The 5,783-nt window shown below is 39.4% G+C and overlaps 1 pseudogene; it reads right to left on the reverse strand.

The window, feature by feature from the left end:
- Positions 1-1,718: 1,718 nt before the first annotated feature.
- On the reverse strand, positions 1,719-2,671 carry LOC143382652 (cytochrome b-c1 complex subunit 2, mitochondrial pseudogene; annotated as a pseudogene).
- Between the last annotated feature and the right edge of the window lie 3,112 nt (positions 2,672-5,783).

The following is a 5,783-nucleotide window of genomic DNA, read 5'->3' on the forward strand; positions in this document are numbered from 1 at the left end:
ATGTGTGGTTGGCATCTGATATCTATTTAACCCTCCACTGGTTCCAGAAGGGATGAGCTCTGTCTATCTACTCATCCCTGAATAAATGAGGCTTGGTTAAATTCTCCTTGTCATGAATGAGAGAGCTACCTGACCCTTTGGCACCACCTGCCATCCTTCCTGGTTATCAGGTGCACCATCTTTTTGAGTAAACTCTCTTCCTTCCCCCAAAGAGTACAAACACTGTGGTGCTAGAGAAGGACAATCTTGTTCTCTAAAGTGTAGTCAATGTGAAGCCAGGAGCTCTGGATGCTGTCTAAATGTGACAAATCCAGGGAAATGGAGCAAGAGGAAGGTGACGACTGTGATGGAGGGCCAGGTGCTATTGCTAGAGTTGCCCTGCTTAAAACTTCTACTTTCTATATAACTTTGGGAGAAGGGAAAACTGGAAATTCCATTTACCAGTCTAATAACAAAAGACGGATCTGCAAGGGCTTTGAGGTCAAGGTTTATTTGGAAGGGGATTCCAGAGGAATAGATGAGTAAGCCTATTACTCATAGGGAAGAGAGCCAATCAAAGGCTCTAATAAGCAGTCTACTGCTGCAGGCAACCAGGGCTGATCTCATTAGGGATCCTGGGAAACCATTTAGACTGGGGTCAGAAAATTACAGCTGAATCCAGCCTGTTAGTTTTTTATTATGACTCTAAAGCAAAAATGCTTTTATATTTTTAAATGATAGAAAAGTAATTAATATTTTATGACATGCAAGTTCTTGAGATTCAAATTTTAGTAGTGATAATGTTTTCTTGTTATAAAGCCTTGTCCATTTATTTACATTTCATCCTGCTATCACTGCTGGGTAGATGCATCTTGGTTCCCTAAAACTGCTGAACTGAGTAGTTGTGGTGGAGACCAGATGATCCACAATGATTAAAATATTTACTAGGAGGGTGGTGGAAGGAGAGGGTAATCATTATACAAAATACATGTATGAAGATGTGAATTTGGTGTCAACATACCTTATATACAAACAGAGATATGATAAATGGTGGTATAAATGTGTATTAAGAATTGTATGCAAAAAATAAGAGAGCTCATATATAATGGCATAATTTGGTGTGAACATACTTTATCTACAGAGTTACAAAAATTGTACTGTGAATGGATAATTATGAATGTAATGCACTCCACCATTGTCATGTATGTAAGAAATAAATTTTAAAAAGAGAGAAAAAAATATATTTACTAGGGGCTAGGGTTGTGGCTCAGTGGTACAGCGCTTCCCTAGCATGTGTGAGGCACTGGGTTCAAGTCTCAGCACCACATATAAGCAAATAAATTTTTAAAAGATCCATGAAAAACTAATAAAAAGATTTTAAAAAAATATTTACTAACTGGTTCCTCATAGGAAAGATTTAAAATCATGGTTTAGGTCATGTTTCCACATTGTCTCTCCCAATGGATCCTCTTGAATCATTGCTACAGGGATATTCCCAAGGGCTTTAATTTCCCAAAACGTGTAGCCCCTTCTTGTCCAAGCAACCCACAAACACTCTCCAGAAGAGTTCCAAGTCTTTATAGCAGGAAGCAGATTGCATATTTGGAAACCAGTAGGATCCAAGGTGATCCATGTAAGGTACAGAGAGCTCCTGATATAGGAGCAATTTCTTCAAATTGGAAAATTCCCACAGCCCATTTTTAATTGGCTGTCAACCATAGTATATTGAGCAATTAGCCTCATGTAAAGACACAGAAAGGAGCAAACATCCAAAGACAGTTTGTCTTTAAACAAACTGTCTTGTACAAGATGCTAGTGGCATTTCTGCCCCTCTTGACATGTGGTCCAGCAGCAAGGACATGCTGAAAAACAGTGAATGCATGAGCTTCTGCACTTCCTATAGCAGCACTTTCTGCTACAACAGCAGCATGGACAAGATTGTCTCCATTTTGGTCTCAAATTTCACCTCCAGGATGGCCTTTGCACCAGGTAAAATCAAGACCACCCTTCTTATTGAGGAACTGTTCAGCAACCTGCTTTAATACAGGATGACTCACATCAAACCCAATCAAAGTCATTCTTGTGCTTGTAAAATGGTTCTGAACAAAGTGATATAACTCTTCTGATGACACTTTTCCAATCCTATAGTCAGGACAATACAATGACTTAGCTAAGGCATTCTGGTAAACAGCAGCATGCAAATTTTCAACAAGAAGAGCCTGTGGATTCTGTCAATCCTTAGCTGAGACTGAAGGGAAACCGCTTCCCAACAACAAAATTTTGGTGCTGTGGTGACATTGAGCAGGAATTCCATTGAAATGTCACCATCATACTGCAGGCACTCCATTTCCCAGTCACAGTTAGTTTACCATCACTTGCTTCCATTCCTCGGGTTATCTTGAAAGATGAAGCACCCTTTGTAGTTAAACTGGATGCAAGACCCAGCAAATGAGAGGTTCCTAAATTGTTGGAGCCCTAATATCTACTGCCTGCTTTAATGAACAAACCAATTCTTGATGCAGGAGCATAATTTTCCAGAGAAACAGTTATCAAACCATTTGGTAATTTGGTAAACTCAAGGTCCTGAGGATGTAGAGTAACTCCTGCAGGGGCAGTTGTACCTTTAATTTGGGGAACAACTTTGAAGGAATAAAAATCTTGAGAAGGACCTGGCTCTAGTCAGTAGCTTCATGGCTCAAGAGTGCTCTGACTCACTGTCACTTTGACTTAAAGACAGGCAAGATAGTATCAGGCTGTTGCCAAAGGAAATCATCAACATTCAATGTTTTTTCTTTCAATGCCAATTACTTAGATTCTGGCTTTTTGGAATTTACACTGTCTTCCAGGCTGTAGTTGCTGTAGATGTGATCAAGGCTGCCTATAGCCAAGTAAAAACAATTGCCCAAGGAAACCTTTCCAATGCAGATGTCCAGGCTGCCAAGAACAAGCTGAAAGCTGGATGTCTAATGTCAGTGAAGTCTTCTGAAGGCTTCCAGAATGAAGTTGGATCCCAGACTCTAGCTGCTGGTTCTCACACACCACCATCCTCACTCCTTCAACAAATTGACTCGGTGGCCAACACTGATGTCATAAATGCTGCAAAGAAATTTGTTTCTGTCCAGAAGTCAATGGCAGCGAGTGCAAACTTGGGGCATACACCTTTTGTTGATGAGTTGTAACACTGAAGCACATGCTGCAGGGGAGAGAGTGGAACGTTTTCTCAGCCCAGAGCAGCACACATGAAAGTCAAAAGTCTATGATTTAACTTGTTTTTCTCAATCAACCAAAATATCATATGCAGGGGCTGGCATTGTAGGTGACACCAAGGTATTATTCTATGGGTTTAGGGACGGGGATAGAATTTCAGTCAGAAATTTCTAATGGGATAGAATTCAGTCAGAAAAAGTCCCTTAGAACAAGACAAGATGAACAACATAGAGAAAACAGAAAATCAAAGAAAATGAAATAGGAATGAGCAATACAAACAACGTACACCTTAACTAGGAGTAGTTCTGTCCATAGATTTCTATTAATGGGGAGAAGCATTAGATCAGAGCCTGGTTCACTGTTTTCATCAAGAAGATATTTTCTATAGTTCTGGAGAGAGCAGTAAAACGTTCTTCCTATTTTTCCACACAGGTGGAGATAGGGAGGAAGCTGTTGGAAGGATAGCTGTAATCTGAATTGTCCTTTCTTAAAAATGATATTCCAGGGAGCTGTTGAAGTGCTTTTCTAGGTAAGGAATGTGGAGGTTGAGCTGCGGGTGCATGTTTGCTTTTAGTTGCTGTGACATATACATGAGGAAAAAAAATTTAGAGAAAGAAAGATTCATTCTGTCTTATGGTTTCAGAGGTTTCAGTCCATGGTCAGCTGACTTCAAGATAAAAACACCCTAGCAGAAAGACATGGCAGAAGAAAACTGCTCACTTCATGGCAGCCAGGAAGTGGTGGGGGATGGGGGGCAGGACTAGGGACAAAATAGAGTCCCAAAGGGTACACCCCCAGTGTCCTACTTTCTCCAACCCTGCCATACCTCCTCCCTGTAGTCCATTTTAAGTCTTTTGGGGACATTCCAGATACAAACCATAACATGGTGGGATGTTCATATTGGACTGGGGAAGTGGTTCTATGAACCAGATTTGAAATAGCATTGATATATTGCAGCCAATGTTTTATCAAAAGAGTTTGAGCCTTAAAATTCTAGTTAAGTAGTAGATTAGCAGCCAAAGAAATACGCCATCTTCATAATCATAAGAGGGCCTACAGCCCATTTCCTTTCCTGTGCAAGCCAGCCCTGTGCTATTTTAAAGACAATGTTCCTATTAGGGGTAAAGTGGATTGGGTGCCTCTTCTCTGAAGAGTACCCTGTGGCCACTCTGGAAGTGGTATAAGATATCTATCTAGTCTCTCCAAATCTGATTCAGAAATAATGACTCTGGGTCTTCAGGAAGGTTGCTTAAGAGATTCTCTTTATTCCATCTAATTTTATTCAAGTAGGTTCTGACAGCTGGACCTTTTGAATTATATTTCTGTATCCTTTGGGTACAACATATTTTACCCATTTGAATGGCTCTTTCTGTGAGCATCTTGAAGCCCTAGTAGACTCTAATAGGTAACAGGGTGACCTTCTGCTCTTAACTGGGTCCCTGTCCTCTAAGGTCCTGTCCTATAAGGAGCCAGAGCATGTGCATGATCACCAGAAAGTTTTGTTACTCATTTGACTAAAAACAAGAGCCTCATGTGAACATGTATGAAACAGATGCAGTTGAGATTTGTGAAATAGTTTTTTATGTCCCTATTACTTAGACTAGGGGAGCTGACTCTTTCCAGTCAATCATATCTGAACTGTCTAGTTATATAAAGCAAAAAGCTTATACAGCATTTGCTTTTGTAAATAAACATGTTTTAGATAAGGTGGAGCATATTTAAAACTTCTGATATGACAAAATATTCCAAAAAAATGAAAAGACACAATGCCAAACTGGGAAAAAATTTTTTGTAGTAGTTATGACAGAAAAGTATTAATACTGAGAATATTGTAAAGAGCTCCTGGTCAACTGGAAAAAGATAAAAACTTAGTAGGAAAAAATGAACAAGGGGAATAAAAAGGAAAATTAGAGAAGATAAAATAGAAGTGGCCAATAAATATATTAAATAATGCTCATCTTCAGTAGGAACCATGGATATAAAAAATTTTAAAACATGATGTCATTTTTACCCAATATAATGACAAAAAAATATTTAAACATTTTACATTAATGTTCCAGTGGAGGAAAGGGAAAAGCTCTTCTAAATGTTGCTGGTGGGAGTGTAAATGTACATGACAACATTAGAGGTTTATCTGGCAGTATCACAATTAAAATGAGCCTGTCCTCATGGTCAACCATTCTGCTCTAGGTATTTACATCAGAGAAATACTTATGGGGGCAGAGGCTGCAGTTATCTTCACATCTGATCCTCATTTCTTGTGTTGTAATAGGATCTCCAGACAACCAGCAAGGAACTACATTTCCCAGCTTCCCTTAAGGGTAAATGTGACCAAATTTCAGCCAGTGGAATGTAAGAAGAGACTGCGATTTTTAAAGACGTTTCCTTATGGGAAAGAATATAAACTTTCTTCCTTTTGTCTTTTTATCAATGGCCAGTAGAAGAGAAAGGTGATAAGAGAGACATGCATGAGGCATAGACATGTGAGGATGGAGAAGATATTAGAGTGATGCATTTACAAGTCAAAGAATCCTGACAGCCAGCAGAAGCTGGAAGAAGTAAGGATGTCTCTTAGAGTCTTCAGAGAGAGTGAAGCC

Source organism: Callospermophilus lateralis, chromosome 17 (genome assembly GCF_048772815.1).
Source record: "Callospermophilus lateralis isolate mCalLat2 chromosome 17, mCalLat2.hap1, whole genome shotgun sequence".
NCBI lineage: Eukaryota > Metazoa > Chordata > Mammalia > Rodentia > Sciuridae > Callospermophilus > Callospermophilus lateralis.